At 39.6% G+C, this 19,701-nt stretch overlaps 1 long non-coding RNA gene across 1 annotated transcript in view; it reads right to left on the reverse strand.

Moving 5' to 3' along the window:
• Nucleotides 1-2,934: 2,934 nt before the first annotated feature.
• LOC144578856 (uncharacterized) overlaps nucleotides 2,935-19,701 on the reverse strand; it is a 47,718-nt gene continuing 30,951 nt past the window's right edge. Inside the window, exon 3 of the long non-coding RNA XR_013525298.1 lies at nucleotides 2,935-3,682. This is a non-coding gene — a long non-coding RNA (uncharacterized LOC144578856). The remainder of the gene's footprint in view (nucleotides 3,683-19,701) is intronic.

Raw genomic sequence — 19,701 nt, forward strand, 5'->3', positions numbered from 1 at the left:
TTAGCTAATCTTGGTGATAAAGAGGAGGTCACAAATCTTTTGTTACCTCTGTGGAGCTTCAAACCTTTTGTTTGTACCATGGAGACTGTCTTTGGAAATGGATCAACATGGGAAAAGGTAACTCTCCACCCAAATCTCATCTTGAACTGTAATTCCCATCATTTCCATGTGTCATGGGAGGACCCAATGGGAGGTAATTGAAACATGGTGGTGGGTCTTTCCTGTGCTGTTCTTGTGATAGTCAATAAGTCTCATGAGATCTAATGGTTTTATAACAGGGAATTCCCCTGCACATGCCCTCTTAACCTGCCGCCATGTAAGATGTGACTTTGTCCTCATTCACCTTCAGCCATGATTGTGAGGTCTTCCCAGCCATGTAGAACTCTGAGTCGACCAAACTTTTTTCTTTGGTAAGTTACCCAGTCGGGGGTATGCCTTTATCAGCAGCGTGAGAACAGACTAACACATTTTACTAGGTTTTTTTTTCTAGTACTTACGAAACATCTGTTTGTTTTTTTCCTGCAACTCAGTAAGAAATTTACAAATCTCATCAGGTTAATGCTTCATTCTTTCCTCCCAAGATAAAACATGAAACTATGTTTTGGAATCATGAAAAAAAATTATGAAGCATGATATATTTGGATTACTTTGTTTTGGGCAGAGAACTTTTAGGACTCTGTGAAAGACAGAAGGAAAAATGGAGACTTGGATATCTTCTGACATGCCTTTTTGCTTTAGCTAGTCATCCCCCCATCTTCTGGAGGCTGTACCCTATGTTATGTGTTACAGAGAGAAAATAATCATGTAGAACAAATGTAATGACTTGAAATATAAAAATGATTTATGGTGAAGAAATACTTTCATAGGAAACCATTCTCTCAGGAGCTTTCCTGAAAGTCTCTGGGAATTTATGAAACGATTTTGCTGATGAAGCTTATTTTTAGCTGTACCCCATGGCAGTCTCCTTGCAAAAGAAATGGGAATTCTGTTTATGCTACAGAAATTGAAGTTCTGCACAGCAGTCAATAGAAAATAATGGATATCAATTTCACAGCTGGAACTGCTGACTTGATCAGATTCTATAACTCTCTTCTCTGGGGGTCTTTTTAATAAATCCATGGAGAGTGGTGTCATGTATTTAATGAGAACGCTTCAGTGTTTTATTCTATACATAGAAACGAGTAACTAAAGGGAGCTTGACCACCTTACAGTAACTCACATTCCTAAATACATAAAAATTAATGTAAAACAGACACGGGATGTTAGATGTTTATTAGCTCTGGAAGGAGTTGATATCTCTGTTTCTAGGACTTAAAGGGCACGCTTATTCCTATTTTTATCTGGCTTTTTTAAAGCGCTTATTGTTTATCTCTCTCCTCGGAGGGAAGGTAGCCAGATATGTTGCTTTGGCCAAGGTGCATTCCTCTTTCCTTTTCTCTCTGATCTCTCTGATTTGTCTTCTCCCTGATGTCATTTGCATTGGGCAGGATCTGACTTAGGAAATCTCATTTTCTAGGTGTACATTGGGGAATAATAAAAGCACCTACTTTCCAGACAAAGTTGCCATAAGAATTTAATGAGATCATAAATGGAAAGAATTTAGAGCAATGCCCAACGCATGGTATGTTCTTAAAAATGTTGGCAACAGATCAGCCATCCAAGCCCTACTTGTTCTGCACTGCCACATCCAATCAATTTAGTAAACGCGATCATTAAAACAGATGGCTTTCATTCCTACAGGAAAAGGTTACCGTGAAATCTAGAGAAGTAACCTACTTTGCTATCCTTTCCTTTCTTAAAACTTAACTTTCCAGATTTCTCTTGGAGTGCTTCTCTGACTCTGTATACATAAGTCCTCTGAAAGACAGAGTTGGGGATGGTGGACACTGTTGAAAAGGAGATTCTCAAGTTTTTCCCATTCTCAGGAGATTCACGTTCAAACTTGAGATGAAGCTTATGAAACTGCATTATCAACAACCTTCTCCATGCTGGAATTTCATGCAGGTGGTGCACAGACCTCCCTTAGGGAGGCGCAGCCTTGGCATTTCACTTAAGCCTGCCATTAGGCTCACTGAGCTCTTTAAAATGCTGCTAAGTTTCATTTTATCAGCACATAGGATGAGAACTCTCCGCAGTTGAAAGTTCTTCAAGGAGATCTTAAAAATGTCTACCTTATGTGTGGATAGTTTTCAGTTCTGCCTAATTTTTCTGGAAGAATCCCAAGTGGAATACTTAAGTCATCATTTCTGAATCCATGGGTTTTCTTCCAAAATATCCAGGTGGTGTCGACAACTTGCCGGAAGGTACTGATCAGAATTTTGCACCTGCTGTATTGGGTCCTGGAATGATGTCCTACGGAAAGCATTTGGATGCTCTAAGTCGATTCTTTTTGGCACCCACAACAGGTGTAGAAATGATTACAGGATGTCTAACCATGTTTCTTATGTGGGAAATGACTCACAAATTATTCCTTCCACATGCTCCTCTTTTATGCCTGCCTCTCTAAAAGAAGGTTTTAGCCTCTTTATAGGGCAACAGATTAAAAATAAACATGCCTGGGTCTGTTGAGTTTTCAGCCTCTGGAGTGTTAGGGGAAAGTGGTCTCTAGGATGTATTACTGGTTTCCTCAAGCATGGAGACCATCTACTGCCTCTCCAGCTTCTGGAGGGGAACTTCTATATTTTTTTCAGAGTGGGGATAAGTCTGCATGCTCTTCTCATTCAACAAAAAGTAGAATCAATTGAAAATCTTTCTTGGAGATATGCTGCCAGCTCATAAAATATAAAACATGGCACGTAACCCTCCTCTCCATATGCACCGTCAACTCCCATAAGCAATCAAGGCACTTAGACTTTTGCACTGCAGGAGAACAGCACCATATGTATTTAAACTGCAAGGGGAAAGGGAAGAGAAATAACTGCTGTGATCTTTGCAATGTTTCATTTTCTGTTCATTTTTTATTTATTCATGTCATCATATAGGTTTCTAAATACAGAAGCATCGCATCCCCTGTGTGACATCTTCCCTGTGGTAAATCTAATTAAACTGCCATTAAAGCCTGTGTTCACTCGATTATGCCAAGGTGACCGCAGTTGCTACTAAATGTTAACAGCATCTTTCTTTGCCCACTGCCAGGCACTTAGGGCAAAACCAGTAGCAGTAGTTTTTATAGAAATAGATTTTAACATCTATTTTCTTCTTTTTTAACAATAAATATTTTCTGATTTTGAAATCAGTAGAGACAATGAATTCTAATGAGAAAAAAAGACATACTTATGAAATTTTCTTATATGTAATGGGGTTTGATGATGGACAGTTGAAGCCAGTGTTGGAGTATTTTTCTGGCTTTGGATGAAGTGCTCCAGTCTGTATTTCAAAGATATCCTTGTCTGGGAACCTACTTTTCTGGGTCTATTTGCCTGCCTCTGATAGCACTGCTGCTGGCTTTTGAAAATAGCAAGTATGCTTTCACCATCACGTTTTTGTTCATGCTCATTCCCATTCTTTATTTTTTATCTAAATCCCACTCATCTTCAGGACTAAGCTTGAAATGAAGCGTGTCTTGGCTTCAGCAGCCCAAAGGAATTTTTCCTTCCTCTTAATTCATTTGACAGCACACGGGATCCTTGTAATAGTTGCCACTCATCATCTGCTCATCAAAAGCATTGCCTGGGCCACTGACCTGAGGAAGAAATAAGGGATTTGATCATTCCTGTGCATGTACTTTTTCCATCGCAGTGGCGTGCTGTCTCTTCACAGGTAACTGGAACACAGAGTTTTTACTAAAGTCTTGACTCCCCCAGACCCCCAGCAGCAGGTCTTCTTCTTCTGGTTATTCTCAGTTATTATTATTATTATTTTGAAACAGGGTCTCACTCTATCACCCAGGCTGGAGTGCAGTGGCATGAGCTCTGCTCACTGCAACCTCTGTCTTCCCAGTTCAAGCAATTCTAGTGTCTCAGCCTCCCCAGAAGCTGGGATCCAAGGTATTCAAGCCACCACGCCCAGCTAATTTTTGTACTTTTTTTTTTTTTTTTTTTTGAGACGGAGTTTCGCTCTTATTACCCAGGCTGGAGTGCAATGGCACAATTTCGGCTCACCGCAACCTCCGCCTCCCGGGTTCAGGCAATTCTCCTGACTCAGCCTCCCGAGTAGCTGGGATTACAGGCACGCGCCACCATGCCCAGCTAATTTTTTGTATTTTTAGTAGAGACGGGGTTTCATCATGTTGACCAGGATGGTCTCGATCTTCTGACCTCGTGATCCACCCGCCTCGGCCTCCCAAAGTGCTGGGATTACAGGCTTGAGCCACCGCGCCCGGCCCAATTTTTGTACTTCTTAGTAGAGATGGGGTTTCACCATGTTGGCCAGGCTGGTATCAAGCTCGTGACCTTAGATGACGTACCTGCCTTGGCCTCCCAAAGGGCTGGGATTAGGTTATCCTCTTTTTTAACTTTCATCGTCGCTTCTCTATTATTGTCATGTTGGGGCTCTACCTGCACTGTGCTGCTCTGAACCAACAGGCTCTTATCCTCCATGACCCTGTGCTCCACTCCCAACACCTAGACACACAGGCACATGCATGTATGCACGTGCATGCTCGCATGTACACAGACACACACACACAATGCTGCAGGCCCTCTTGACACAGTGTCTGCTCTGTCACAGCTCCTGCCCACCCTGGCAGTCCCCTCCCTCAGGATGCAGGGCACACAGGGCCTGTGCTCACCAATGGGCCTCTGCTAGACTTGCTCCCAGCCTGTTTTCTTCTCTGAATGTCGCTGCACTTTCCTTGCCCCTGCTCTTGAGATACTGCTTAGGCTCAGTTCTATTCCTCTTTTTCAATACTTTGGGTACCTGCTGAGCTAGACAGAGAAGTATGAATTCCTTCCTCTTCCCATTTTGTCCTTTTCTTCTCTTTTTTGAGCAGTTTCTTTCTTTTTTTTCTTTAAATCTCTCCCTACCCCACAACTAGATTTCCTTCCACCTGGATATGAAAATTTATGCATAAGTCTGTGGCCCGAGAGATGGCAGGAAGCAAGGTTATGTGGAAAAACATTTATCTCACCAATTAGCTTACCCACTTAGGTCTGTGGAAGTCCCTGGGTCTACTGGACTCTAAGTAAATATGAGTTCAAATCAATTATTTCAAAGCTCTCTTGCCCTTATAGCAATTAGAGCTACTATTTATCCAGCTTATATTAGGCTGTCGGCTTCTTTCCTTGAATCATCTCATTAAATACTTAACAGGGTTACCATGCAGCAGGTATCCCTATTTTCCATGTTACAGGAAATGAAACTGAGACTCAGAGAACGGAAGTCACTTTCCCTAGCCACTCAGTTACTAGGAGTCAGAGGAGGGATTCACATCCAGGTCTTCTGACTCCATAATACACAGGATATGCTTGCTTCTCAGTGAAGAACAAAATCGCCAGGAAGATTTAAATTTGTAACTCTCAGTTTACAAGGCCAGTAGACACTCCCCAGCTATTTGCACACTTTGACCAAAGTGTCAACAGTAACGAAAAGAGAGGTGTTTTATTGTTGATTAGCACATATATTTATTTATTTGAAAATTACTTGTGTATGTTAAAAACCTTAAGTCATATGGAGACATATCCTTCTCTGAGTCCCAGATTGACGTTTTTATCCATTGGTTTGGCTTTTGACCCAGATACACGGAGTACGCCACCCCCGCCACAGTTTAAATTGAAATATATCACTCCTAAGTAGGTAATTTGTCAGCTGAAGGTCAATGACAGTGAAAGGCTAATGATCAAATGGCAATTAAAAGTATCATATTTTTAAACCAAACTCCCTTAAGAAGTATTGCTGTGTAATTACACTCTGGGAAACCTGCATCATCTACTAAGTTTAAGCCAATGGAACCTTCCTTCTTAGCAGCAGCTCATTTGTCTTCTAACTCTCTCGATTTCATTTCACACGTTTCATAAATCATTTAGCAGCTGCAATTGTTGTCAAAATGTTTTGGTCTCAAACGTAAATATTTATAACTATTGTTTTGTTTCCCAAAACAAACAGGAAGAACTGCTGAAAACAGCAACTAGAATCGCCCAGGCTTTTAGCTTAACTGGAGCTGAGCTGCCATTGCAGGACTGAGTCCACTTGAAAGCTCTATTCCAAGGCTTCCTTGAGAATGCGTGGTGGTCTTTGCCAGATGGCACATGCCAGGTCAAAAGCTGGAGTGGCCATTAGAGGTCAAGGATTTCTGACCCTAGCTGAATTGGATGGACTTAGTCCAGATCTGACAGTACCCTCAATAAATACTTTTCAAATGAAAGACACAAGAGCATTCTTTCAAGGCATTTGACTTTCCAAGAGTTTCAAGGATGTCGAGGACTATTACCATTCCAGTGTTACAATGGAGCAGGATTCATATGGGAAAGACACGTAAACAAACAGGCTCACACTGGACCCTCATTTTTGTTGCCCTCCCAGTGTTTCTCCTCCAGCTTGACTGAGGCGGTGCCCTTGTCAAAGGCAAGCTGTGACAATGCAAAGTAGTCACGGGCTCTAAATGTCCCTCTGCCACCTTCATACAAATCAATACATTAAGAAGAATTAATTCAATCAGATTCGTCTGAAAAGTTTGTTTCAAAAAGAATCCAAGGTGACTTGTAATGAAAGTGTACAAATGACAATGATCAAATGTACAAATTAAACGTACAAAATATAGAAATTAAAACAAAAGCTATAGATGGTAAGGAGAGAAACTGATGTATGTAGGCTAATACAGCTACTATATATGAGCATTAAATGTTAGTCTAAGCTTCCAGAAGGCTCAGAAGAAGAATCACAATGTCATGCCAGCATTCATGTCATCACTTTTAATAGTAAAAGCAACATAAAGAGGTTTTTAAAGAAATTTTGACGATGAGAAAAGCATAATTCCCTAGACTTTAAAAGTTATATTTTTCCTTCTTTTTTCATATTCTCTGTCTTTATTTTTGTGAAAATGGCTTCATATTGTTCTTTTCATAGTATTTATAAAATTTCATATTCTTTTTCTTCTCTCTTCCTCAAAACCCTTGTAACCATATGTCAGATGAATTTTGACAGAAGCTAGATGACCAAGAGTTGAAAATTACCCTTGAGGAGTGCCAGGGGTGTATTTAGTGTGCTGCATGGAAGCAGGGGCAGGGGCAGCTCCCGGCTCTCTGGTTAGAGCTGTGGTCCCTGACCTGAATAGGTCACTAAGTCCTTTGAGGCTTAACAGAACTAGGGAAATTCTGTCTAGAAAATGTGCCATCACACAATCACAGAATGTTTTCATGCAACTTTAGGGGATTGTAGAGCCAGCACTGGAGGTCTTTGGAATAGAGTTAACTGCAGTGCTGCCTATAAACCAGACACATTCTCAAACTGTGAGTCTCCAATGTTTTGGTTCTAGGACTTCTTTACACTCTTAAAAATTACTGAGAATCCCAAAAAGGTTTTGTTTATATGAGTTATATGAAGAAATATTTACCGTATTAGAAATTAAAGCTGAAAAAACTTTACATGTTTACTTATTTAACATAATAGTAAATTCACATAACATAAATAATATGTTTTAATCAGAAAATAACTTTTTCAAACATGTTGAGAAAGTGGCATTGTCTTTCAGGTGTACGAATCTCTTTAATGTCTATGTACGAGAAGACAGCTGGACGCTGACATGTGTTTCTGCATTCAGCCTGTTGTGCTATGTTGTTTTGGTTGAAGAAAATTCTGCCTCACATTGACATAGTTAGAAAAAGGAGGAATATATTAGCAATATTCTCCGATAATTTTTAATATTCCTCTTTAATACTACCCCCAAAACGTGACAAGTGGTAGTTTCTTAAAAGTAAGTTACCAGGCAGTGGTTAATCAAAGTGCAATCTGAAAGAATGAAAATCCACTTTTTTCTTACTCCGTTACATTAAAATCCACTGCTCTATCTTGGACTTTAGATGCTTATTTACCCAGAAATAGTTTTGACCTCTCAGACCTTCTGAAAAAGTCTCTGAGACTGGAGGCCTACAGAGATGCAGTCCCACAGCACTCTTTCCCTTCAGCCTATGCACGCAGCAAGTTCTACTTCTGTGTTGAATATGCAGAAAGCACAGAGTGATTGTCCTCATGATCTTTAGCCCCACAGATGTGCCTGGGCAAGTCCTAGACGGAATGGGACAGGGTTGGAGGCATGCTTTGGAGTGAATAAGAGAGAGAGGGAAAAGAAAACAAAAAGGAAGGCATATTTAAGGATCAACCATACGAGAAGGGACTCTGCGTATGTTGGTGCGTTTTTCCTGGGGATGAAGGTGTAAGTGTCACGACAAGTGGGACACAGAGTTTGGAGAGAAAAACACTAACAGCAGCGCTTGCTTAATGCCAATGTGGGTGGAAAATGCCACACAGAGTTAAAAGCAATGCTTATAACTTTTTTATCTGCCCCAACTCTCAGTTATTTGCAAGGCAATTGGGATAATTATTAGAACAATAACGCTACCACACTACCTAGATAAAAGTTAAGCAAAGCTCTTCCAACCAGATTGAGATTTTTTCTACCATGAAAATTCCTTTTGTTCTTAAACGTTAAAAAAAAATAGTTGCGTTGATATTCTCTGTTGAAGACAGGGCAGTCCCTAATTTCAACAAATTAATTCAGCACTGGCATTTTCTCTTGCCTAGATTTAGTTGCAATACTGGATTTTCAGATCTGGTCTTATAGAATCTGGAAGGTTTCCATCTCATTACACTTAGTAACAATCTCTGATAAGATATTAGTCTTGAGCCATTCTTGTCAGATTATTTTTTAAATGATTCCTTTAGGAGAGTCTTATCCATCCGTCACAGAAGACAGGGTGGTGATTGGGCTCATCAGAAACCAGGTATTAGGTAGATTAAGAACACCTGATTCAATGCTCCTGCTCCAGACCTGCTTCTGTGCGAAATCAATCCCTCTCAACATGGATCAGGCCTGGCCAGGATGTCCCTGGATATTTTAGAGCTGAGGTCTCTAGTCTTGAAGTGGTCTTGTTACTTTTTTTTTTCTTTAATTTTTTTAGGATGAAAAAACATTATTTTTATAGAGGTAGGGGTCTTACTCTGTTGTTCAGGTTGGTCTCACACTCTTGGCCTCAAGAGATCCTCTTACAGTGCTGGAATGACAGGTGTGCGCCGCAGTACCTGGCCCTGTTACTTCTTTAAAAGAAAAGCTGTTTTCACAGCGAGGCCAATGATTATTTTTGCCAAAAACTCCTGAGGCAGAGCTATTTATTAGCCTGAAGGTCAGGTTAAAAGGAAAACCTGTCGTGAGATGGTAACTACAGCCACGTTCATAGTGCAAAGAATCTCGGTGTGTATCGCCTTGGTGGCATTACGACTGCCCACAAATGCTGCACTTTAGCTCCAGGAGACAGGAGGACCCAGGCTGGGTACACCGCGGGCTCAGTTCTGATTGGCGGGAAAGCGGAACACACCCGCTCTCTTGAGATTTAAGCACCTCACTCACTAAGCTCGCCATCCCTTCCCTTTTCAAGGAAGAGGGTACTAGCTACCTAGCTGCCGGCACTTTATATACAAATGAACTACTTAAAATTCCTCTCCAGTGCCTTCCATATCCCTGTTATGCAACTAATTTCCCCAAAGGAAACATAGCTTGAAGTGTCTGGGGTACCTGAAGAAACAAGACAGAAAAGCACATTCCATGTGAAAGCCAAGCTGGCTCCTGTTCCGCAGCGCCCAGGCGCGGGGAAATCTTGTGTTTCTTCCAGATGGCTCCAGGCTCCAGGGACACATTTTTGGTCTCTGCCTCTGTCGAGTTCTCCTGTATTTTTACTGTTAATGACTCAAGGAGGGGGCAGGAGGTGATGTGTTGGCAAAAAGCATGATGATAAATCCTGCTGAGGCACCTTTTCTGGAAAGAGCGGCAGCTGTCTTCTCCCTCACTTTCCAGGCGTGCCTGGTACCTGTGGTTTTCTCGCTTCCCCAGTTCCCTGGTGCGAAGGAGTTGGCGGCATATGCAGGGTTCCAAAACACCTTAATGAAAAGAATGCTATTGCAGGGCAATCGTGATTGTGAACATCTGTGAACTGCAGCGTTTAACTGAGCTACAGCTAATGTTTATTGTGTGTGGAAAGAGTAGGGGATTAATGGTGCTTTGATTGTCTTTAGATGGCTTCTTATTATCTTTTCCTTTCTCTTGTGATGTTTTGGCAGAAGTTACAAAGAGGATTCAAAGCCCCAAGACCAGGCATCCAAATAGTCTAAAAGTCTTTGGATTTATAAACAAAGCAGTAAGAGGGGTGGGGTTGTTCTTGCAGCCTTCCTCAGGATTATGTAGTATAGTATACAATTTAGAAGCTGGTGGAAAAGCAGGTAATCAGTTAAGAAAACACACTCCTGCCCCTATAGCAAGGATAGACTTTTAGGAAAATGTATTATAATTCTCCAAGTAATAGCAAATTTATACTTTTATTTCCAAATATACTTATCAGAAACAAACTGAATCAAACTAGGGAAATGAAAATATGTGAAGAATTTTTTGGACTAAATGGCAAGGGTTGAAAAAAATTTTGAAGATAACATAAATTATCCTTATTTACTTATTTATTATTTTGGGGAAGTCTCACTCTTGTCACCCAGGCTGGAGTGCAGTGGCACGATCTTGGCTCTCTGCAACTTCTGCCTCCTGGGTTCAAGCAATTCTCCTGCCTCAGCTCCTGAGTAGCTGGGAGGCATGCAGGCACATACCACTTCACCTGGTTAATTTTTTGTATTTTTAGTAGAGATGGGGTTTCACCATGTTGGGCAGGCTGGTCTCGAACTCCCAACCTCAGGTAATCCGCCCGCCTCGACCTCCCAAAGTGCTGGGATTACAGTGCATGAGCCACCGCACCCAGGCTATTTATTTATTTTTAACAAAGCTGAATACAAATAAAGTTTCCATGATCTTGGCTTCCTTTGGGTCCTTCTGCTGTCCTCTGGGTTTGCAGAATGCCATTCCCTTTATTCCTGTGTCCCTGACAAATGTCTCAAGGCTTAATCCCACAGAACAGGCTTTTTCTGTTACCCTCGCCCCATACCGAATCCTTTGTGTATCTTTAACCTGGAGCTCAGGAGAACAATTTCCAAGTTGCTTTCCAGTAAGAGCATTCCATGCATCCAGCATTTTCATTTTCAGAAGGAACTTGGGTGTATATAAATGTTCCAATTCTATATTGGAGGTGGCTACTCTGTGACATCAGCCTCTGCTCACAGCATCAGAGAAAGAAATTTCAGTGTTCTTGGCAGTTAATCTTCTAAGAGTCACCATTTGGAAGAAATCTGTGGAAAACATGCATACAGACACGTGCATGAGACTTTGCTTCTTGCCAGGTGAAAAATACCCTGCAAGGAGTATGCCGAGGTAAACAGATTGCATAGAGTTAAAAGGCTTGCTTAACATCAGCGTCTTGTTCTCATAAGCGGTTGGAAGCAGTGGGCCTCTATCCACATCGATGGTAGCCCTAATCCAGGCTCTTCAGACCATCACTCTGTTCCTCCTCCAGCTATTTCCTGCAGATTAGAAATAGTACCTTTCTCAATGAGGCCAGGCAATCCCTCCATGTTTCACCTCAATCAGAGGACACTCAAACAAAAAGAAAACATAAAAAGTAAAATAAGAGAAATCCATTAGGATCAAATCCATTTGGTCAAACTACATATTTTTTTGTTTGTTTGTTTTATCCTACCTAGCAAGCAACTTTCTTAGAAAAATCTGCAAGAGAAAGAAGTGCTGAGAAAGACATATGTGATCGAAATGAGCTTTTATCTTCAGGATGCCACTGGATTGCACATGGGATAATGAATGAAATGAAGTAGAAACCATGGCCTGAACTGGAAATGTGCTTTGTGCCTAATGTAATTAATCTCTATTGAAACAGCTAAGCCATTTAATTTGTGTTGCATGAATAATGAAATGAAAGGGGCACGTATGAATTAACTTCTTAACCAGCAGAGAAGATGTAACTTCCAGGTTTATAAATTGATTGGGATTTTCCTTACAACTCTTGAGGTTTATCATTATCAGCTGCAGTTTCTTTCTTTCCTTGGTCAGTCAAAGATTGAGCTTGCTTTTTTAGTCATTTTCAGTTTGTCTAGATGTTTTGCAAACCTACGTCAGAAGGACATTTTTAGACCGTGATCCAAAGGGGATGTGTATAATACAGAAAGCTACTAGCTACATAGTCTTTTCTTACAAAGTATTTAGTCTTCACCTTTCAAGATTTCCTTCCTCTCAATATTTGGAGGGGAAAGAAGGATAGTTATTCCAAAGCGATTTTCATATTGGTCTGTGCTTTTGAGATCACCATGCTCCTTTGAAAATACTGCTGGGCACCCTGGCCTCTGGAGAATAGCAGTGCCAGGAAGGCCTTTATCTCCTGGTGGCTCATGCTAAGCATAGAAATCTGGGCCCACCCCCTTCAATTCCTTTAGCTTTTGACACCATCTTACTAAAGACTTAATAATAGCACGTAAAGACTGAACATTTGGCCCTAGAACAACACAGGTTTTAACTACATGGATCCACTTATATGCAGACTCTCTTTCATCTCTGCCATCCCTGAGACAGCAAGACCAACCTCTCCTCTTCCTCCTCCTCCTCCTCAGCCTGTTCAAGAAAATGATGATGAAGACCTTTATGATGATCCACTTCCACTTCATAAATAGTAAATGTGTTTTCTTTTCCTTATGTTTTTTAATAACATTTTTTCTCTAGCCTACTTTAATATAAGAATACAGTATATAATACATGCAACATTTTTAAAAAATGTGTTGTTAGGCTTCCAGTCAACCATAGGTAGTTACGTTTTTGAAAATAAAAAGATATGCATGGATTTTTGACTGCATGGGAGATCAGTGCTCCAAACACTTCCATTGTTCAAAAGTCAACTGTAAATAAGAGCTTAGTGCTAAATGTCCTAGAGCCTGCTTCCCATGCCCCTCCACCAACTCCTCTGCTGCTATTTCCTTTCCTTAGCCTCCCCCCACCCCGTGCCAGCATATCCTGTGTCCAAATATTTGGGCAGAGGTGCGAGGATCAGGAGCTGCGTAATATTTCTCAAAAATAAGAATTTTCTGGGACAATTTGATCTAAATGTACATGTAGAAATTTAGAGAAAAGGTTATCTGAAAGGACACTGTTAATGTTTGTAACTTATATAGAAGTATGTCCTTTGAGATAACCTTGTTTCTTCTGGCCATCCATCTCTTTCTCGCCTTTTCCTTCTGTCATCACTAAGACACACAGATTCACTCACCGCTGAGTCAGTGAACAGAGCCCTGACTACCACAGTCTAGAAAGAGCGTTATCTTAAAGTGAGAGCAATAGAGGTCAGAGGCAAGAAAAAACAGAGAAAAGGGGCAGAATTTTGTGAATAACTTTATAAGCACACATAAAATTGCTATCCATTACAGTTCCAGAGTACAAGTTATTGAGTGGCTTTAGCCAAATAAAGAAAGCAACATTTGAAGGTATAATATGTCAGCGTTAGGAATCTGCATTCTAGCTGAAAGAGATTTTTGCTTGGCTAAACTTCAGTCACTTCAGTCAGGTTTCTGAAACTTCCCCTAGGCCCATCTGTGTACTTCCTGGGAAAATCCAGTTTTAGCAGAAGGACCCTGCTAAGTCAGTTTAGCCAGAACCCCCATCCTTGATATCTGATCATCTTCAATATCTGATCAGGTTCCTCATCTCACCTCCTGTCTTTAACAAGAATCCTGTTTTGTTGGTTTAGCCAGAATCCCCTTTCTCCCTCATGTTTCCTCCTAGTAATTTTCCACCCACTGAGCTCCGCACTGCTCCTTGGCTATCAGTTCTCACTTGCTCATGCTGTATTGGGAGTTGAGCCCAGTGTTTCTCTTCTATTGCAAGACCTCCTTGCAGTGACTCCTATGCCTATGGCAACAGCTTTGAATAAATTCTTCCCTACCGGGCTTTAACAAGTATCACTGAATAATTTTTTCTTTAAGAGTTACTGTGCTGTGACTTGGTTAAGATCAAATTCATCATAGGGCCCCCAGGTCTCTTACTCAGGACCCTAACTGTGTACCTTTGAAGCCTTTCTCCTCACTCCTGACTGGTTGATTGGAGATTCACTAGTGAGTCAGACTTCCGAACCATTGCTCCAGACAAACACCTGTGAAGTTGGTCAGGACAGATTTCGAGCCTCAAGGTATGAGTATGTGCTCTGAAGCCAGGCTTCATGTGAATGCCTTCTCCTGGGCTGGAAAGTCATTTTTCTAGCTCCTTGCTCTGAATCAGGATTACTTCCTGATTCCCTGGGCTGGAAGTCCTTTTTCCTAGCTGGCTCTGAGACCACTCTCTTCTCTCCATTGGATCCTGCTTCTCTCATGAGAATATCTCTGTCATGCAAAGGCTTTTTTTTTTGAACCCCTACTGCTGACATGCTCTGCCAACTCTGTCTACTCCTTTTTATAATTTTGCCTTCCTGTTCTCTTGAATCCTTTGGTATGTCCCCCTTCATTACACTTAGTAACAATCTCTGATAAGATATTAGTCTTGAGCCATTCTTGTCAGATTATTTTTTAAATGATTCCTTTAGGAGAGTCTTATCCATCCATCACAGAAGACAGGGTGGTGACTGGGCTTATCAGAAACTAGGTATTAGGTGGATTAAGAACACCTGATTCAATGCTCCTGCTCCAGACCTGCTTCTGTGCAAAATCAATCCCTCTCAACCGGATCAGGACGGTCCCCCTTCAAACCCTTGCCTCTGTTACCTCTTCACCCACCCCTACCAAACCATTTCCATTTCTTTTCCCACTCCAGCCCCTCGGACCCTTGAACTTAAGACCCTCTTCCCCTCCATTGTGGGCTTTCAAGGGACTCAGGGTGCCTCATAAACAAACATCTAAGACTAAAAAGAGAAATAAACTGGAAAAATTAAAAATCTTAAAGGGCTTCTTCACAAATGTTGGTAAAAAGCTTTAGCCCTTATTGAGTGAGTAACTTCAACCTGTGCCATTTTCATCAGAAACACAGTTTGGAGTCCCATTACTGGGTATATATCCAAAGAATTATAAATCGTTATACTATAAGGACACATGCACATGAATGATCATTGCAGCACTGTTTACAATAGCAAAGACCTGGAACCAACCGAAATGCCCACCAATGATAGACTGGACAGGGAAAATGTGGCACATATACATCATGGAATACTATGCAGCCATAAAACATGATGGGTTCGTGTCCTTTGTAGGGACATGGATGAAGCTGGAAACCATCATTCTCAGCAAACTGACACAAGAACAGAAAATCAAACACTGCATGTTCTCACTCATAGGTGGGTATTGAACAATGAGAACACATGGACACAGGGAGGAGAGCATCACACACTGGGGTCTGTCAGGGGGAAATAGGGGAGGGACAGCGGGGGTGGGGAGTTGGCATTTCATGGGGAGAAATGCCAGATATAGGTGATGGGGAGGAAGGCAGCAAATCACACTGCCATGTATGTACCTATGCAACAATCTTGCATGTTCTTCACATGTACCCCAAAACCTAAAATGCAATTTAAAAAAATACAAAAAAAGTAAGTAAATATGAACCAGTGAGTTTATATTACTATGGTTTATTGCCTCATGACTAAAAGTTTAAAATAAAAAGCCAAAAGGTCTCATATCTGTATGTGAGTATGTATATGTATATGTATATGTATATATGTTTGTATGTTATATAGATGTGATATTTTTTACCTACAATGGTATATCACCAAATGAAAAGACTCAAATTGATTTAGGGATAAATGAGTACTTAAACAAATTTAGTATTTGTGAAGTTCTCAGAAACATAGAAATTGACCCAATTATTTTAAAGTTCATGTAATATGGAATAATGTTTGGTAAAATAAAAGCTAATTTTAAAATTGTTGGTAAAATAAAATAGGAATGTCTTTAGAGCTGACAGTATTAAATGTAATACAGACATACATTTTCACCTTGGTTTGTTAGTCAAATAGGTTTGCATTGTCTCTGCTAGATGTTTAAGTCCATACAACCATAAATTCAACCTAAAATCAGAATGCACAATAAAAATGAATTGTTTAATTGCTTAATGCATGTAAGTTGCAAAGAAAAATAAAGGAAAAAAGGAGGTTGTAAAGGGTGAAAATCTTACCTTCTGTGGGCAAAGCTAATTGAGATCAGATAGACTCATTTACAATTTTTTAAAATTTGTTTTTGTAGTACATTAATGCAAAAGTAAAATTTGGTCTTTCTGTTAAGATAACAAGGTTATCTTAGAGTATTGGTCTGAGAATGTGAGGTTGTTCTTTTTTTTTTTTTCTTTTAAGAAATTGGCCTTGGAAACAAAGATTTTGTGTTTTATCAAGATAGCCTCTTGTGCATAATGATGTCTTTTATTAAGTCATTGATTACTTAAGAAAACTGAGTCTTCTCAACATTAAAAGAACTAAATTTTCGTTCACAACTGTGAACCTTCCTATATTTGCCTTTAAAATCTTTTATTGTCATTTTGATTAATTAGGTAACCAAGATCATACTAAATTGTCTTAAACATTTTGACATTTTTGACACACTTCCCAAAATCTAAGTCTAAATTAAGTCTTTTTAACCTTGAATTAACTTTGAGGTTTTTCAATCAGGCCCCTGAAAAGATCAAAGGATGTGTCTCTACGCTTGTAAAATAAAGATATTAAACCAATTAAACATATTTGTTATATTAAATTATATTAAAAGCATTGTCAAATAAGTGGTGCTAAACCTTTTTAAAGTTATATTTATGGCCATATTATTGATATCAGTGTTCCAAAATTGTATGAGATTCCTAGTTATATATTAGTTATAATTTTGGTTATTATGTTAAAATGTATACCATAGAAATAGCCAAATTTTTTTTGTCAGTTGCATCATTATTATAATGAACTCATCAGATTTTTAACCATGGACATTTTAAGTCTTTTTCTTTCATAGAGGATTATTGTTTTACTTTAATTTTTCTCTAAAAGTGTTTGCAATTAACTATAATCCAAAATGCGTCTTCAAAAATATGAGTGGAAAAGACTCTGACAAGTATTCTTGAAAACAGATTTGTGAAATCCGTAACCAGCGGAGTAAGTAAGAATTTTCAGACCTCTAATGAAGAAACTGATGGCTTCATAAAACTTCAAGCAGAACAAGAATTCACTATGGGATTGAATGAAATGATGAAGATAATTATTTAAATGACTTTTTGTTTGAAACATTGCTGGTTCTTCAAATGTTTTGTTTTCTGGATTCAAGGAATTTCATTTCCTTTTAAGCTGTCTGTTGCTTATAGTAATTTGGTAAAGTATACTTTTCCAAATTTGAAGCATTTACTTTTTCTTCTTACCAGATACCTTCAGAATTTAGAAACCATTCATAAGCATTCTTATTTTTATGGCAATGTAGTTATTTGCATAAATTCAATAAGAATCTCTTTTCCTTGTAATAGTAAATTGTAAACACCGGTTATATTATGACATATATCATGATCATATATATTTTTACATATATGATAATGCTCATATCACATATATCTATATATAATGCTTATATAGAGATATATAGCATATGTATCTATGATAATGCTTACAGTAATAGTAATAACCCCAGTCATAAATATCTATATATATGTGACTGGCATATCATATTTTCAGGTATAATCAAACTTGTTTTTTTTTTTTTTTTTTGAGATATAGTCTTATTCTGTTGTCCAGGCTGGAGTGTAACAGCATGATCTTGGCTGACTGCAAACTCCACCTCCCAAGTTCAAGTGATTTTTCTGCCTCAGCCTCCTAAGAAGCTGGGATTATAGGCACCTGCCACTGAACCTGGCTGATTTTTATATTTTTAGTAGAGATGGGGTTTTGCATATTGGCTAAGCTGGTTTTGAACTCCTGATCTCAGGTGATCTGCCCAGCTCGGCCTCCCAAAGTGCTGGGATTACAGGTGTAAGCCACCGTGCCCAGCCCATGAGCAAACATTTTTAAGAAACAAAGGTTAACAGCCAATAAATCTCTTCTTGGAAAAACTGGTTTGAGTGTTCCCAGTCTCATAGGTGAGTAAGGAATGTCACTTTCTGGTAGACTCAGGAATCAGGATATTTTGGAGATCTTAAAAAGAGAATAATTAATTCAAATATAAGATGTTACAGACACAGCCTGATGGCAAATCCTTGGTTTAATCTTCTAGCCTCAAGAGGCTTTCATAAGTCCAATTTAAGATTCTTGATCAAAAGTCCCAGCAAAACAAACTTTGCAAGAGACAGTATGACTAATCACTATCCTTGTCTCACCTGTGTAAATGAAGAGGCCAAGATTAATTAGATTAACTTATTTTAACTTACTAGATAAACTTATTTTGAAAACAAATGAGTCTGACTTTATTAGTTAGAAGTGGGAGTGACTGCAGAGAGAAAACATATCTCTTTCAGAAGAAAACTACAGTGTACCCAGTATTAGATACTAGCCCTCTTTGTTTTCTTTGAGGTTATATTATCTACCTGCAGTCGAGACTAGATCTTAAATTTTTCTAGTTTTCCTAAGTATCTGGCTCCAACTCTCCAAATTAATGCTTTCGGTTTTCTCCCACTCTTCCGGCCTGGAATCACTAAAATTAAAACTTCTCTTTCTTCTCTTCAGCCCTGCAAGCTGAACCTAGATGACAATATAAACTTCAGAGAGATCACCACAACAGCTTTTGACAACCTTTGTGACATTTAAAATGGAAACCAGGAAAATCTGTCATTTGCCACTGTCTGTCTTCACTCCAGCTGAAGATGCTTCAAGCATCTAGAAATCTTGACTGGCTACCCTCAGGACTCAAAAACGGAATTTATAGTTTTTTTTTAAACCATTAATCTTTGTTTTTATTTTATTTCCATGTAAATTAATCTCCCTGGTTGGGCACGGTGGCTCACATGTGTAATCCCAGCACTTTGGGAGGCCATGGTGGGCAGATAACCTGAGGTTGGGAGTTCGAAACCTCAGTCAACATGGAGAAACCCCATCTCTACTAAAAATACAAAATTAGCCGGGCAATAGTTGTGCATACCTGTAATCCCAGCTACTCGGGAGGCTGAGGCAGCAGAATCGTTTGAACCCAGGAAGAGAAGGTTTTGGTGAGCCAAGATTGCATCATTGCAATCCCAGCCTAGGTAACACGAGCAAAACTCCGACTCAAAAAAAAAAAGAAAGAAAAGAAATTAATCTCCCTTTATTAAATCCTAATGGCTCACACTATCCAGTAGATATTCTCTACTACCAGATCCCAACAGATGAGTCAGCTGGTCCTGCATGAACCAAAGGCAACTACGTGAGAAAATCTGCTTACGATGAACAAGAAAAGTTGACTAACGAAGATCATTTGCTTGGCTAAACTTTAATCAGGTTTCCAAATCTCTTCCTAGGCCCATCTGTGCACTTTCTTGTAAAATCCAGTTTTATCGAAATGGCTCTGCTAAGTCAGTTTAGCCGGAACCCCCCATCTTTGATATCGGATGATCTTCAATATCTGATCTGGTTCCTCATTCTTACCACCCCCAGGTGATGTCTGATCACTCTGGCCTGTCTTTAGTAAAAATTTGTTAGGTCCATTTAGTCAGAACCCCCTTTTTTTGATGTTCCACTTAGTCCATCCATTGACCCCCACTGCTCTTTGAATACA

Source organism: Callithrix jacchus, chromosome 13, assembly GCF_049354715.1.
Source record: "Callithrix jacchus isolate 240 chromosome 13, calJac240_pri, whole genome shotgun sequence".
Taxonomy (NCBI): Eukaryota; Metazoa; Chordata; class Mammalia; order Primates; family Cebidae; genus Callithrix; species Callithrix jacchus.